Raw genomic sequence first — 18,150 nt, forward strand, 5'->3', positions numbered from 1 at the left:
CGCCGCTAGACAGGCTCTTTATACCAATAGGAGGAAGATCAGCTGATCGGGACGGTCAGCTCATTCCTGCTCGGCTATTTATTGGTTGATGGGAGCTGGGCGGCGCTGTGGGGTGCTTTACTATATATATCTCTTGCTGTTCAGTTGCTGGTTGTCTGGCGTTGCGAATGCTTATGTGTTAGCACTCAGACCTTAGTCAGATCTTCCAGTGTGGTGGAACCAGGAGGACCTGGGAATCCACAGTTACTGTATATCATCTGTGTTATTCTCTGGCATAGTTCCAGGGTGTTGAGATCACGGCCCTCACACCCCAGACTAGGAATACTGTATATCATCTGTGTTATTCTCTAGCATAGTTCCAGGGTGTTGAGATCACGACCCTCACACCTCAGACTAGGCCTTGTTCTGATATCTGTTATGACCTGTAGCTTTCCTGACTATTCTTCTGATCTCTGATTTGGTACTTTGCATATCTGATACTCTGTTGCAGACCCGGCCTGTCTGACCTTCTGGCTGTCACCCTCCGCAGGGTGTCCAGCCTTTCCGCAGGGGTCCCCTGCTCTTCAGAGGGGACACTGCTCCTTATCAGTCAGGGACTCCCTCTCCAGGTGTCCTTGACTGCAGTAGAGTCTTCTCTGCTTATTGGACCACCTGCTACGCCGGTGGTCCAAAGGTTACTGTTGCACCAAAACACTTACACACTCAGGTGTCTAGAGGTTAGACATATTTGATTATTGGCGATTCTGCAGATCCCCAATAATCAGGTATATCTGTATTCTTGGGGATACTGCAGATCGCCAAGAATCAGATTCTCTCTCTGGTTGCTGACACCTATCGTTACAGAATGCCAGACCAAAACAATATGGATGCACTTAGCACTCGTCTGGACACACTCACCACCTCGGTGGAAAATCTCATCAGAGTGATGGACGGTCAGCAGGCCCAGATCTCTGCCTTATCTGGGTCACTACAAGTCCTTCAGACGACTGCAAATTCAGTGCAATCCCCTCCAGTCACAGACTTGAGAATGTCTGTACCTGAAAAGTTTTCTGGCCATAGATCTGACTTTCAGAATTTTAAGAATCGTGTAATGTCATATTTTGAATTGAGGCCTAATTTGTCAGGGACAGAGGCACAGAGAATTACTTTTATTAAGTGTTTGATCTCAGGGGATGCTGAAACCTGGGCGTATAATTTACCAACAGGGCATGAAGCACTTAGGTCAGTTGAAGAGTTCTTCAAGTCCATGGCCATAATTTATGACGACCCAGACATTGCTTCTACCTCTGAGCGGAAACTAAAAACCTTGCGTCAAGGCAAGGATCCAGTGGAGGTTTATGCGGCTGAGTTCAGGAAGTGGTCAGTGTCGGCTAGGTGGGGGGCTTTTGCACTACTGGATTGTTTCTTATTGGGGTTATCTGACGCAGTTTCTGGACTGATGTTGGGATACCCTGAACCTAAAACACTTGAGGAAGCAATCACTCTAGCAGTACGTGTTGATCGGCGGTTACGATACCAAAAGTAAACCCATGGTAGGGACAGGGTTAGATATGTCTCTTATGCCACTTCTCCACCTGCCTCACCGCCACCTGAGCCAATGCAGATTGGTCACTCCAAATTAACTCGTTCAGAGAGGAATCGTAGGAAAACTGAGCAGCTTTGTCTATACTGTGCAGAGGAGGGTCATATAGTGCGGAATTGTCCCAAGAAGTCGGGAAACGCTGCCGCCTAGGTGTAGTCAGAGGTAATACCCTGGGCGCGCAGTCTTTACCTCTACATAATGATCGTCTGTTACTCCCTTGTTCGGTTATATGGGAGGGTCAGACTGCTTCCACGGAAGCCTTTATTGATTCTGGTTCAGCAGCTAATTTTATCGATTACGAGTTTGCAAAGAAATTGGGTATACCCATGCTTCCCTTGAATCAACCTATCTTGGTCACTGCGGTAGATGACTCTCCTCTGCAGAGTAAACGCCCCTTGTCCCGCACTCCTAATGTGCATATCAAGATTGGGGTATTACATGGGGAGAGTCTGCAATTTCTGGTCTTGCATATGGCAACCTCTACCGTCATACTTGGCATGCCCTGGTTACAAATTCACTCACCTCAGATAGACTGGGGGTCAGGTCAGCTAACAAGCTGGTCGTCCCATTGTGATCATCATTGTTTAGCGAAAGTAACCCTGGGTAATGCCAACATTCAGGTTGAAGGTGTACCGAGACAATACGCAGAATTTGCAGATGTCTTTTGCCCAAAGTCTGCCATCAAACTTCCCCCTCATCGTGCCTTTGATTGTCCTATCGATCTGAGATCTGGTTGTATGCCGCCCAGGGGTCATCTTTATAACCTATCTGGGCCGGAGAAACTAGCTATGCAGGAATACATCAGGGAAAACTTGGCGAAAGGGTTCATGCGTCCGTCTCGGTCACCAGCAGGGGCAGGGGGTTTTTTTTGTCAAGAAAAAGGACGGAGGTCTCCGCCCTTGTATTGATTACAGAGGGCTGAATAAGATCACTGTAAAAAAACGCTACCCTTTACCATTGATTGACGATTTGTTCACACAGGTGACCAACGCCAAGATTTTTTCCGAGCTAGATCTCAGGGGTGCATACAATCTGGTTCGCATCAGAGATGGTGACGAATAGAAGACGGCCTTTAACACACCCGATGGGCATTACGAATACTTGGTGATGCCCTTCGGGTTGTGTAATGCGCCGGCCGTCTTCCAGGAGTTAATTAATGAGGTGTTCAGGGAAGTGTTGGGGAAGTTTGTTCTGGTATACTTGGACAATATACTGATCTTTTCGTCCAATCTTGCTGAACATCGCAGGCATGTCAGATGGGTATTAGAGAGGTTACGACAGAATCAGCTGTATGCAAAACTAGAGAAATTCCTCTTTGAGGTAGAGTCAGTAGCCTTCCTGGGTTACATCATCTCCACTTCTGGTCTTTCGATGGACCCAGGGAAAGGTTTCCGCTGTCCTGGAGTGGCCCCAGCCCGTGGGGCTGAAGGCACTCCTGAGGTTCCTAGGGTTTGCCAATTACTACAGAAGGTTTATTAAGGGCTACTCTACCATCATCTCTCCTCTCAACAGTCTCACCAAAAAAAGGGGCTGATACTCATCATTGGTCACCGGAGGCTCATACGGCCTTCTCGACTTTAAAGAAACTGTTTTGTTCTGCCCCAATACTTAGACATGTTGATGTCACCTTTCCTTTTATCGTGGAGGTTGATGCCTCGGAGGTGGGGGTAGGAGCAGTGTTGTCACAGAGGTCAGGATTGCAGGGCAAGCTGCACCCATGTGCTTATTTTTCTCGCAGATTTTCACCTGCCGAGAAAAATTATGACATCGGCAATCGGGAGCTCCTGGCCATCAAGTTAGCTTTTGAGGAATGGTGACATTGGCTGGAGGGTGCAGAACATGTTATCACGGTTTACACAGACCACAAGAATTTGGAGTATATCGAGGGGGCTAAGAGACTCAGCCCTCACCAGGCCCGGTGGTCCCTGTTTTTTGCAAGATTTAGATTTATAATCACATATACTCCCGGAAGCAAGAATGTCAAGGCCGATGCGCTCTCTAGGTGTTTTGAACCCGAGTCAGTGCAGTCCACTGTTCCTGAGACTATCCTGCCTCCAAAGGTAGTCCTAGCAGCCAGTGAGACTTGGAAAGATTGGTCAACCACTTTGAGTCCTTACCAACAGGATGTTCTAGAGGGGAAACCAGAGGGGGTCATGTTTGTGCCACTGCCCTTTCGCTTACAAATTCTTCAGTTTTTTCATTGTCACAAGAATGCCGGTCATCCTGGAGCCACCAGAACTCAGGATCTACTGGCTAGATGTGCCTGGTGGCTTAGTTTAGCTTCTGATTGTAAGGAATTTGTAAGAGAGTGCTCGATCTGTGTGAGGAGTAAGCCCTCTCGACAGGCGACCGTGGGCACGTTACAGTCCTTACCAGTCCCCAATGAACCCTGGACTCATATTTACATGGATTTTGTGGGTGAACTCTCTCGGTCTGAAGGCAAGTTGGTCATTTGGGTGGTAGTTGATCGTTTCAGTAAGATGGCACACTTTGTCCCTCTGAAAGGACTCCCCTCGGCCCAGGAATTGGCTGATCTCTTCATCCAGCACATCTTCCGGCTGCATGGCATTCCGGAAAATGTAGTGTCAGATCGGGGAGTCCAATTTGTTTTAAAATTTTGGAGGGCCTTTTGCCATCAATTAGACATGGAACTCGCATTTTCATCAGGCTACCACCCTCAGACCAACGACCAGACTGAGAGAGTTAACCAATCTCTGGAACAATTTCTCAGATGCTATGTTGCTGATGCACAGACTGATTGGGTGAAGTTTTTGCCATTCGCAGAGTTTGCGCACAATAATCTGAAGAGCTCTTCTTCTGGGTATTCCCCTTTCCAAGTGGTGTCTGGTAGATAACCTAAATTTGCTCCCCTGCCAGTCGCATCTACTCCTTTTCCAGCTCTGGAGGACTGGCAGACTGGCAGAGGGCCCTGAAAGAGATTTGGGGAATGGTTAAGAGGAACCTAGGCATGGGCGTCCGCACATACGGCAAAACCGGGCATCTGCCCGAGCCTGGCCGCCCGCTGCCCCCCCTGGCCGCGTGCCTGTGCAGCCAGAAGGAGGGGAACAGCGCAGACAAGAGAGAGAGCTATGGGCACAGTGGGGAAGGGCGGACGTCTCCCCCCCCTTCCCTCACCTTAGGAGGCTCTCTCTCCCTCGCTGTCCCCTCCGGAATGAAGTGTGCAGCGGCTGGGCAGCGGACGGAACTTACCTCGTCTCGCTCCTGCGCCGGAAGTTCTGGTGCCGCACTCTGGTCTGGATCAGACCAGAGTAGCGGCTAATCCATCCGGCGCGTGCGACGAGAGGAGGTAAGTTCCGCCCGCTGCCCAGCCGCTGCACACTTCATTCCGGACTCCGGAGGGGAGAGCGAGAGAGGGAGGGAGAGCCCCCTAAGGTGAGTGCCCATAGCTCTCCCTCTTCTCTGCGCTGCTCCCCTCCTGCTGGGGCACACATGGCCACTTTTTCTGGGGACATATCTCCCTGGCTACATATACTGGGACATATACCCCCTGCCTACATATACTGGGACATATACCCCTGCCTACATATACTGGGGCATATACCCCTGCCTACATATACTGGGACATATCTCCCTGGCTACTTTTTCTGGGGACATATACCCCTGCCTACATATACTGGGACATATCCCCCTGGCTACATATACTGGGACATATACCCCCTGCCTACATATACTTGGACATATACCCCCTGCCTACATATACTGGGACATATCCCCTTGGCTACATATACTGGGACATATCCCCCTGGCTACATATACTGGGACATATACCCCTGCCTACATATACTGGGACATATACCCCTGCCTACATATACTGGGACATATCCCCCTGGCTACATATACTGGGACATACCCCCCTGGCTACATATACTGGGATATATACCCCCTGCCTACATATACTGGGACATATACCCCCTGCCTACATATACTGGGACATATCCCCCTGGCTACTTTTTCTGGGGACATATACCCCTGCCTACATATACTGGGACATATCCCCCTGGCTACATATACTGGGGCATATACCCCCTGAATACATATACTGGGACATATTCCCCCTGCCTACATATACTGGGACATATCCCCCTGACTACATATACTGGGACATATCCCCCTGGCTACATAAACTGGGACATATACCCCTGCCTACATATACTGGGACATACCCCCTGGCTACATATACTGGGACATATACCCCCTGCCTACATATACTGGGACATATACCCCCTGAATACATATACTGGGACGTATACCCCCTGCCTACATATACTGGGACATATCCCCCTGACTACATATACTGGGACATATCCCCCTGGCTACATAAACTGGGACATATACCCCTGCCTACATATACTGGGACATACCCCCTGGCTACATATACTGGGACATATCCCCCTGGCTACATATACTGGGACATATACCCCCTGCCTACATATACTGGGACATATACCCCCTGCCTACATATACTGGGACATATCCCCCTGGCTACATATACTGGGACATATCCCCCTGGCTACATATACTGGGACATATACCCCCGCCTACATATACTGGGACATATACCCCCTGCCTACATATGCTGGGACATATCCCCCTGGCTACATATACTGGGACATATCCCCCTGGCTACATATACTGGGACATATACCCCTGCCTACATATACTGGGACATATACCCCTGCCTACATATACTGGGGCATATCCCCCTGGCTACATATACTGGAACATATCCCCCTGGCTACATATACTGGGACATATACCCCCTGCCTACATATACTGGGAAATATACCCCCTGCCTACATATACTGGGACATATCCCCCTGGCTACATATACTGGGACATATCCCCCTGGCTACATATACTGGGACATATCCCCTTGCCTACATATACTGGGACATATACCCCTGCCTACATATACTGGGGACATATACCCCTGCCTACATATACTGGGCACATATACCCCTGCCTACATATACTGGGCACATATACCCCTGCCTACATATACTGGGCACATATACCCCTGACTACATATACTGGGCACATATACCCCTGACTACATATACTGGGCACATATACCCCTGGCTACCTGTTCTGGGGACATCTCTACCCCTGGCTACCAGTTCTGGGGACATCTATACCACTGACCACCTATTCTGGGGACACCTCTAGACCTGGGGCTACCTATTTTTGGGGAACCACTGCTGTCAGATTGAGTGTATTTTGGGGAACTGCTGCCAGGTGAGAGGTGTCTACATATTAAGGGGGCATTCTGTCTATTTATGTGAAAAGCTGTCTATTTATGTGCCTCATGACTGCTGAATTTGTCTTGTTGCGGGCCTCATGGTTACTGACTTTGTCTTGTTGGGGGCCTCATGATTTGTTGGGGGCCTCAAGATTGCTGATTTTGTCTTGTTGGGGGCCTCATGATTGCTGAATTTGTCTTGTTGGGGGCCTCATGATTGCTGAATTTGTCTTGTTGGGGGCCTCATGATTGCTGAGTTGGTCATGTTGGGGGCCTCATGATTGCTGAATTTGTCTTGATGGGGGGGGCTCATGATTGCTGAATTTGTCTTGTTGGGGGTCACATGATTGCTAACTGCGAGACTATGGAAAAAGCTGAATCATCATCATATGAGACAATAGCATTAAACCTACTTTTTCCGCTTTTTAAAACAGAAAATGAAACTGGGAGGTTCTAAAAAAAATGAATAATTTTTTCAGGAGTACGATGGATGAAATTGTTTATCTTCACAGTTTATTTTCAACTTAATTTTCCATAATGTTCATGTATGAGTTAAAACGTTTGTATTTAGTTTAAACTGCTGTTGGCACTTTGTGATAGTAAAGTGACTGCAGTTTGGACACTCGACCTCCAAAAGGTTCGCCACCACTGTCCTAATCTAATGTCCCACCATTGCTTAGTTCATGTAAACTTGTCTCCACCCATGACCACACCCACATTCTGGTTCATGACCACACCCGCCCCGCTCTTTGCTCCCCACTTTTTGCCCCCCCCCGGGAAAATTTTCTGCGGACGCCCATGAACCTAGGGAAAGCCTTCCAAACCCAAAAGAAGCAGGCAGATAAACATTGGTCTGTAGAGTAGAGATTCTCCCCAGGAGATCTGGTGTGGGTATCTACTCGTCATCTGGCCTTGAAACAATTGTCACCCAAGTTAGGTCCTAAGTTTATAGGACCATTTCCAGTGGCCAAGAAAATTAATAGTGTCACATATGCTGTTGATCTCCCAGCTAGTAGGAAAGGTGTGAGATCATTCCATGTGTCCCTGTTTAAACCAGCTGTACAGGTAGACTCCCCCCCCCCCCCCTGTGTTGGTGGATGACCAACCAGAGTATGAGATTGAAAAGATTCTGGATTCTTGCCTGGTGCAGAATTCCATGCAGTATCTGGTCCACTGGAAGGGATATGGCATAGAGGAGAGATCTTGGGTGCCAGATTGCCGCATGCATGCGGAGGATTTGAAGAAAGAGTTCCATGATTTACATCCTGGAAAGCCTGGTGGAAGGTGTCCGGAGTCCACTCCTCGGGGGGGGGGGGGGGGTACTGTGATAAACAGCGGAGAAGCCGCCGCATGTTCTGCCAGCAAGGCGGCTGATTCCGCGGCTGATGCGGCGGTTTGTCCGCGTCAGCAGGCGTCTGCTTTGTCTGGAGCTGGTAGTGCCCATGGGCAGAGTGGCGTGGGGGCCGCCGCATGTTCTGACGGCAAAGCGGCGGATTCCGCGTCCAGTGCGGCGGGTTCCCCGCAACAACATGCATCTGGGTTAGCTGGACCTAGTAGTGCACACAGATGGAGAGCTACGCGCGCCGCTAGACAGGCTCTTTATACCAATAGGAGGAAGATCAGCTGATCGGGACCGTCAGCTGATTCCTGCTCGGCTATTGATTGGTTGATGGGAACTAGGCGGCGCTGTGGGGTGCTTTACTATATATATCTCTTGCTGTTCAGTTGCTGGTTGTCTGGCGTTGCGAATGCTTATGTGTTAGCACTCAGACCTTAGTCAGATCTTCCAGTGTGGTGGAACCAGGAGGACCTGGGAATCCACACTTAGCCAGTTACTGTATATCATCTGTGTTATTCTCTAGCATAGTTCCAGGGTGTTGAGATCACGGCCCTCACACCCCAGACTAGGAATACTGTATACCATCTGTGTTATTCTCTAGCATAGTTCCAGGGTGTTGAGATCACGGCCCTCACACCCCAGACTAGGAATACTGTATATCATCAGTGTTATTCTATAGCATAGTTCCAGGGTGTTGAGATCACGGCCCTCACACCCCAGACTAGGAATACTGTATACCATCTGTGTTATTCTCTAGCATAGTTCCAGGGTGTTGAGATCACGGCCCTCACACCCCAGACTATGAATACTGTATACCATCTGTGTTATTCTCTAGCATAGTTCCAGGGTGTTGAGATCATGGACTTCACACCTCAGACTAGGCCTTGTTCTGATATCTGTTATGACCTGTAGCTTTCCTGACTATTCTTCTGATCTCTGATTTGGTACTTTGCATATCTGATACTCTGTTGCAGACCCGGCCTGTCTGACCTTCTGGCTGTCACCCTCCGCAGGGTGTCCAGCCTTTCCGCAGGGGTCCCCTGCTCTTCAGAGGGGACACTGCTCCTTATCAGTCAGGGACTCCCTCTCCAGGTGTCCTTGACTGCAGTAGAGTCTTCTCTACTTATTGGACCACCTGCTACCCCGGTGGTCCAAAGGTTACTGTTGCACCAAAACACTTACACACTCAGGTGTCTAGAGGTTAAACATATTTGATTATTGGCGATTCTGCAGATCCCCAATAATCAGGTATATCTGTATTCTTGGGGATACTGCAGATCGCCAAGAATCAGATTCTCTCTCTGGTTGCTGACACCTATCGTTACATAATGGCTGGATCTCTGATGCCCTTCCTTTGGCTAGAGGCACGATGCAGGGTTTCCCCCTTTCCCCCCTCCTTTTTGATCTGGCCCTTGAACCTCTGGCAACTCTGATTAGAAATGACAGGGAAATTCATGGTCTTCACCGGGGAACGAACGTGGATAAAATCAGTCTGTATGCAGATGACGTTATTATATCTGTCTGATCCCGATCATTCTCTTCAACGTGCCCTACAAGTGATTGAGGAATTTGGCTCTTTTTCAGGCCTTAGCATTAACTGGTCAAAGTCCTCTATCCTTCCTTTAGATATCTTCCCTCCATCCCTGCCTCAGGCCTCTACTCCTCTTCAATGGGCATCAGAGATCACTTACCTCGGTATACGCATTTCCAGGTACCCCCAGGAATTTATTAATCTTAATTGGACCCCATTAGTCCAATATGTACAGTCTAAATTTCAGGCGTGGTGCAAATTGCCGATTAATGTGGCTGGCAGAGCGAATCTTTTTAAAATGATTTTATTACCAGTCATTCTATATGTGTCCTGGAACGCTCCCCTGTATCTCCCATTCTCGCTCTTCTCTAAATTAAATACCCTTCTCACTCAGTTCATATGGAATAAGGGTAGGCACCAACTTCCACTTCAAACGCTACAATGTCCCAAAGACCTTGGTGGTCTGGCAGTGCCTAACTGCCACGTATATTATCTGGCTGCTCAGCTCTCACACATTTACTTTGATCTTACTCTTCAGAAAGACAGGTTGGTGGGACTTTTGCTGGTCTCCCCAGCACTCCAACAACTCAAACCCATTACCATTATACTTCTAGGAGCTAAAAACTCCTACCACATAAAAGACTACCCGACCACTTTTGTCCAAACTTTAAAAGCTTGGGACACAGCCCACAAATATTTATGCCTTGAACACCCACTTAAATATACTCCGCTATGGGAAAATCGCAGCCTTCCTGAATTACGCAAACTGCCAAACGCCAGGCTCTGGATCAATCAGGGTATTTTATACCTTTGCCAAATAATAGACTCAGGCCACCTTATTCCGTATGATCAACTTTCAACTCAATATAATCTCCCCTCCCACATGAGATTCGCCTACCTCCAACTCACTCATGCAATTAAGGCTCAATTTGAAACCTTGCCGATTGCTTTTTCAGACTCACCAATTTTATCTATAGTCAAGGGTGCCTCTTCAGCTCAGCTGATATCCACTATTTACAATATCATAATGGTTGAGGTCTCCACTCGCAGGGCCTATCTTAAAAAATCTACATGGGAACTATATGTGGGCGAACTAACTGATGAGGACTGGGAAGATGCTCTCGACAACATTCCTAAGGTATCGGTTGCTTGCCCTTTATGTACTCCACAGAGCATACTTAACTCCGGTGCGCCTTTCTAAATTTAAACCAGGTTATTCTTCTCTCTGCCCAAAGTGTGCCGTGGATCAAGGTTCCTTTTTTCATATGATGTGGTCCTGTCCTGAGGTAAATTTGTATTGGCAACAAGTAACAAAATTTCTCCATGATAAGATGGGCTGCTCCGTGGCTCTCGACCCCAAGATCTGCCTACTCAATATTATTCCTCCCAATACATACAATAAATTCACCACTCAATTGGTCATTTATGTCTTGCAAATTGCTCGCAGAAATCTAACAAAGCACTAGATTCTTCCCTTAGTACCTTCAATGGCAGAATGGGTTGCATCAGTAAAAAAATATCCTCCCTTACCATGAAGCTATATACCAAAGACGGGGGGCTGTTGCCAAATACCACTCTATCTGGGACCCCTGGACCCACATAGCGCATCTTTGAGCTCCTTCCCATTACGGTAGTAGACACATAATTTCAAATTTTCTCTTAGTTCTTCCTTCCTGGAAGAAGTTGGCCTGGCGGGGCCTAAGGTACTCTTTTAATTTTTATTTTCCCTTATTTTATTTCTTTTTCTTATAGTTTAGATGTGGCAATCCCACATGTTACTCTGTTTAGCTGTTGCCCTTCACTGGTTCAACAGGATCATATATTGGAATCTTCTCTCTGCCACGGGGCAACTCCTTCTGTATGATGAACCGTTTATCCTTTTTTATATACCCTGCCTGCACGCAGAGAATGTCTGTGTATTTCAACTGCTAACTCTGCTAATAAAATGACCTTGTGAAGAAACGCGGAAGAGCCTCCGCTATAAGTCAGCGGGAGGCGGCTCTTTCCGCGCATGGCAGAACACGGAAAAACCGCCGCGTCTGACACAGCGGTTACCGCGCATGCCAGTTGTAGCTCAAAGCATCTATTGAGCTGTAGTTTTCCTCTGAGTGGTTCAATTTATTTATTGTGAAGTTAATATTACCTCAGAGCAACTATGTAGGTGTGTTTTACCTCACAGTGTTGTTTTTTTTTTTTTTTTTTCATGTTGAGGGACTTTTTTTTTACTACAGAGTGATTACAAATAGCTGGATTAACTAGGAAGGAAGAAGGCCAAAATTGCATTTGCATTGTACGTGTAGACTCTCCCTGATGAGGACAAACTTACTTTACTTTAGTAAAAAAAATATATAATTATAATAAAATGATAATAATCATACACATACTTCAATATTTATTCTTTAATCTTGCTGTGAAGACAATGCAAATGAAAGATTATGGTCTTTGAAACAATTAGGATCTAAAAGATCTTTTCATACAATTTAACATACATGATACAATTACAACACACAATCATCAAAAATTTTCCAGCATGTCCGATCAGATTTTTCTCGAAAAAACGGGTTAATCGTTGGAAATTTTTGATTGAAAAAAAGAGATTATTATTGACTTTCATTCAACTCAATTGTTTAGATTGAATAAACAGGAAAATTTAACATTTTTATTGTACCGTGTATGGGCACCATTAGGGTGAGGTAACATAAAGACCGGTGCAAGACTTGCTTTGAGATGCCATGAAATGCTTAAGATGAACTCCAGATTCCTGCTTTACGGAGTCACCCTTAGAGACATATTACTGACTGCATTCCTGCTGTATCTTTTATCTGTATCTTGTGTCTGTATCTTGTCAAATAAACTCCTTCAAGTTTGAAGACGTCTGTGATATCCCTCCGTGCCTGCTGCTGCTATGACAAATGTCAAGTTATCTGTATTGATCTGCTCTGCTGTCTGCACAGGCAGACAGCTGCTTGAACATTCTTTAGGTCTGAATGCTACAGATCTCTGGAAAAGAGACCTGTCTTCCCTTTGCAAGTTTCAGAGTTGCTCTGCTGGTGAGGAATTTGCATACACTTGTCATGCAAATTGTTTAGCTGTTTCCTCTGATGGCTTGCAGTATAAAAACCATTTCTTCCCAGAATTCCTTGCTGGTCATGATGGTTTGTTCCTGCTATCTTGCCTGGAGTCTCAGCCCTCTGCTCATTGTTGGTTATTATTGCTAGCTTAGAGTCCCTTTGGGAGTGCTCCTTGCATTCCTGTTTAGTGCAGTCAGGATTGTGTATATTTGTACTGCCTATGCTGTTATTTCTTGTTCTTGCGATTGCGCTGTCGCCAGCGGTTGGTGGTAGCTAAGCGTTTTGTCTGTTGAGATCGCACTTGCTCTTGCGGAGGAGCAGTGGATCCAATCTGACTTGCTCCTTCTGTCTGTCTCGTCTGGTACGAACACTTGCTGTAGGCTCGGTGAGGTAACCGTCTAGCAAGCGTTCGCGTTCTCTATTTCGTGTTTGTGTTACATTGGTTAGTTAGGGTGGCACGCTTATCACTGGGCACCTAACGCGCGGTGATCGTGTCTCAAACGCGTTCGCTGTTGCGAATGAGTGCGATGTTCGTGTTTAGCTAGCGTTTGTTATTTTCCTTGATGTTCTGATTGTTGTTATTTGCTATGTCTTTATTGCTACACCTGTGCTCTGTCTGATTCAGTCTTGTGTCGCTTTTGGCGATCGCCATTCTTGCAATTGCGTTCCCACTTCGGTTCTGTTGTTGTGTGTTCGCCGTCGCTGGGTGGTGACTAGATTGGTGGACACACATACATTCTGTCTCTGTGCTCTCTCTCTTTAAGGGCTATCTTGCCCTGCATTGCTTCTACTTGTACAATTCCCATCTGGCATTAGAGGTGTAGCGAACGGTTCGCCGGCGAATGGTTCCAGGCGATCTTAGGGGGGTTCGCGTTCGCCTGCACCAGGCGAACTTTTGCGGAAGTTTGATTTGCCCCATAATGCACTATGAGGGTCAACTTTGACCCTCTGCATCACACTCAGCAGGCACATTGTAGCCATTCAGGCTACACTAAGCTCTGGAGCCCCACCCCCCCTTATATAAGGCAGCCTCCGGCGGCCATTACACTCACTCGTGTGCCTTCTAGGCTGCTTTGCTTGCTCCTGACTGATTATTATTGCTTTTAAAGCACCCAGCAACAGCTCTTTTCAGAGCTCAACCTGTACATTTTTTTTTCTGTGTGTCAAACTGACACTTTTGTTGCATGCACAGCCTTGCTAATTGATAACGTGTTTGCCACTGCCAGCAGCCCAGCACATTCAGTGACTACCTGTGTGTGTGACAGGGAGCTGCACATTGTACTACCCAGTACTGCATATACCCCAGTACCTGTTGTGTTTACTTAACCCACCTCACTGTACCTTTACTGTTGAGTGAACCCAGCTCACTGCATCTAACTACCCAGTACCTGTTGTGTTTACTTAACCCAGCTCACTGCGTCTAACTACCCAGTACCTGTTGTGTTTACTTAACCCACCTCATCACTGCATATACCTAGCGTTGTGTTGAGTGAACCCAGCTCACTGCATCTAACTACCTGTTGTGTTGAGTGTGAACCCACCTGGCCACCTCGCTGCATCTAACTACCTGTTGTGTTGAGTGAGAACCCACCTCACTGCATCTTAAGTACCTTTACTGTTGAGTGAACCCAGCTCACTGCATCTAACTACCCAGTACCTGTTGTGTTTACTTAACCCACCTCATCACTGCATATACCTAGCGTTGTGTTGAGTGAACCCAGCTCACTGCATCTAACTACCTGTTGTGTTAAGTGTGAACCCACCTGGCCACCTCGCTGCATCTAACTACCTGTTGTGTTGAGTGAGAACCCACCTCACTGCATCTTAAGTACCTTTACTGTTGAGTGCACCCAGCTCACTGCATCTAACTACCCAGTATCTGTTGTGTTTACTTAACCCACCTCATCACTGCATATACCTAGCATTGTGTTGAGTGAACCCAGCTCACTGAATCTAACTACCTGTTGTGTTGAGTGTGAACCCACCTGGCCACCTCGCTGCATCTAACTACCTGTTGTGTTGAGTGAGAACCCACCTCACTGCATGTTAAGTACCTTTACTGTTGAGTGAACCCAGCTCAAAGCATCTAACTACCCAGTACCTGTTGTGTTTACTTAACCCACCTCATCACTCCATATACCTAGCGTTGTGTTGAGTGAACCCAGTTCACTGCATCTAACTACTTGTTCTGTTGAGTGTGAACCCACCTGGCCACCTCGCTGCATCTAACTACCTGTTGTGTTGAGTGAGAACCCACCTCACTGCATCTTAAGTACCTTTACTGTTGAGTGAACCCAGCTCACTGCATCTAACTACCTGTTGTGTTGAGTGAGAACCCACCTCACTGCATATAGCTAGCATACCCCCGAGATGGACAAAATGGACAAACCAGGTAGAGGAAGAGGTAGAGGCAGACCCAGAGGAAGGCCACCAGGCACCGGCAGGTCTGTGGCTGTGCGAGGTGGTGTTGCTGTGATTTCGTGCGGACCTGCCCCAAAATACAGTGCTCAGAAGAAGGCACGTGCCATCACTTCCCAAAATCGTGAGGAGGTGATTGAGTATTTTTTTTTTTTTTTTTTACGGTAAATATTTATTGGTTTATTAAGAGTGGTACAAGTTATAAACATGTTGACACATATCAAGTATAAACCACAGATTAGTGGGATGGGTAAAAGGAAAGGAACAATAAATCACATTAAAACAAAACCCATTACTTATACTCAAAATGTTCCAACTAGGAAGCAGAAGTAGAATATGAAAACATCAACTACAACAAGAAACATTCAAAAAGGTAATGAACAGTAGTGAACAATAGTAAAAAAAAAAGTGATGAACATTGTGGTAAGCATTAGTAAACATGGGTGGTGTACCCTAGGTAGCAATAAGGGATGTGAGAAGCCCAGGGGAGGCGTACATTAATTTTTAACTGGTTAGGAGCATTAGGCTCCGTATCTGATGGATAGGGGATAATAGTTATTCCGTAACTCGGCTTAAGAGGATCGTTAGAAGAACTAGGCACTAGTTGCAGTGGATTGTAGTTTCCTGAAAAGCTTTATTAAGGCACTATTAGAAGGGGAGAGGTAAAAGCTGGGGGGTTATTCTATACAGTGGAGGTATAGATTATTCTTAGGGAGAGTCTGCCCAAGGAATGTCTAGTAGGTAGGGGGATTCCCTCATTTTCTTATACGATCTGATGGACCGTTCCATTTGTAGATTGAAATCTACCTGATTTTTTAATTGGGAGAGGGTGGGAATTTCATTAGAGTTCCAATTAGCCGTGATCATATTTCTAGCCACACATAATATTTGTGAAACTATTAGTCTATATTTAATTGGGATAGACATTATTCCTATGTGGAGCATGGCTAGTTGAGGTGTAATCACACATTGAGATTGCATAATATTACTAAGTACCTGATCAATTGATGCCCAGAAAGGTTGGATTTTAGGACAGGTCCAGAGAAGATGAAAAAGGGTGCCAGTGTCCTTGCAGTTTCGCCAGCAAAGAGGGGAGGTGTTGGTGGAGAAATTGGACAATCGACTGGGAGTGAAGTACCATTTGAGCAAGATTTTATGGAATGTTTCTCTGTGGTTTATACACGAAGAGAAGAGACTAATTGTTTTGGTGGAAGAGACTATGTCTGAATAGTCTATAGGGCAGTTAAGATCAGTTGACCAGGAGCTTATATATTTGTGCAGTTGCTTGTGACTACAGCTTAACAGTTCCTTATACCATACCGATATACCCCCTTTAGTTTCCGTTGAAGCAGATAGTAAAGAGACAATATGCTTAGAGGCTATTGGAAACTTATATTTGTGTTCTGTAAAAATATGCTTAATGCGTAGGTAATTAAATATCTCTCTGGAGGGAAGTGAATATTTATTGTTTAGGACAGGAAATTCAAGAAGCTCTGGTTTCTGTGTTGAGAATAAGTCTGATATCAGAGATAGGCCTGCTTTTTTCCAATTCTTAAGGTCCAAGTTAGGTGTCAATAATGAGAGGGATTCTATGGGGAGTTTGAGCGTAGAAATTTCCCCAGGAGGTTTGGGAGATTTGGAAAAGTGTGCCCATGCGTTAAATGTGGCTTGGATAGTGGGATAGTGGGATTTGTTAGTTTGAGCTTTTAGTAATTGGAGTGATAATAGGTGTAGTAGATTTTTCGGGGAGGTAGATTTCTCAATGTGGTACCATTTTTTATTTGATGCATCCTTCGACCATTCTTTGGATGTATCTAACAGGTATGCATAGTAGTATGATTTCATGCATGGGACTCCTATCCCGCCCAAGGTTTTCGGGATAGATAAATTGACGTAAGCAATTCTATGTTTCTTTTTCCCCCAAAGGAAGTTGGCAATTATTTTATGTAGACTAGAAAAGAATTTATTAGGTAAGGGGATTTGGACTGTTCTGAATAGATATAAGATTTTGGGGAGAATTTTCATTTGAAAGGCCGCTATTTTGCCAAACCATGAGAACTCAAATTTAGATATTGTCTCCAATTCTTTGGGGATGGAGGACAGGAGCGGAAGAAAGTTAGATTGATAGAGCTTGCTTACTGTATCCGGGAGATTAATCCCTAAATAAGGGATGTGCTTTGTGGCCCAATGAAAGGAGCAAATACTAGATATTTGCCGTTTCAGAGAGGGAGAGATGTTGACTCCTAGCATTAAGGACTTGCTATCATTAACCTTATAGTAAGATACTGACGAGAATTTGTTAAGGGAATCTGCAATATGAAGTAAGGAATTTAGAGGGTCAGTCACGGATATGATGATATCGTCAGCAAAAAGCCCTATTTTATGGGATTGGCCTTGAATATTTATCCCCAAAATATTATCATTCGCTCTTAACGCCTCAGCTAGAGTTTCGATAGTAAGAACAAAGATGAGGGGTGATAGGGGGCACCCTTGACGAGTGCCGTTTGTAATGAAGAACTTTTTGGAATAGAAGCCTGACACATTGACCATGGCTGAAGGGGCGGAGTATAAAGCCATTATGGCAGGGAGAAAGAGCCGATTAATACCAAATTTTATTAAAGCTTCTTTTATAAATCCCCAGTGTACCCTGTCAAAGGCCTTCTCTGCGTCCAGGGTAAGAAACAGAGAAGGCCTTCGGCTGAGCTCCGAAAATTTGATTAAGTTAATGGTTCTCCTTGTAGCATGAGTTGCCTGGCGCCCCTTGGTAAAACCTACTTGGTCCCAGTTAATTATTTGGGGAAGTATATTTAAAAGTCTATTGGCTAGTAATTTAGCATAAATGTTTGTATCAGAGTTTAACAGTGAGATGGGCCTGAAATTGGCTGGGGAGTCGGAGCTCTTGCCTGGTTTGGGTATAACCGAAATAATTGCGGGGGATTGTTGTTCCGG

At 46.0% G+C, this 18,150-nt stretch overlaps 1 pseudogene; it reads right to left on the bottom strand.

Annotated features, from left to right (window-relative positions):
• The window catches only part of LOC137571055 (alpha-1,4-N-acetylglucosaminyltransferase-like), an 81,179-nt pseudogene extending 63,401 nt beyond the window's left edge, over positions 1 to 17,778 (bottom strand).
• Positions 17,779 to 18,150: the final 372 nt, after the last annotated feature.

This window comes from Hyperolius riggenbachi, chromosome 4 (genome assembly GCF_040937935.1).
Source record: "Hyperolius riggenbachi isolate aHypRig1 chromosome 4, aHypRig1.pri, whole genome shotgun sequence".
In the NCBI taxonomy this organism is placed as follows: Eukaryota; Metazoa; Chordata; class Amphibia; order Anura; family Hyperoliidae; genus Hyperolius; species Hyperolius riggenbachi.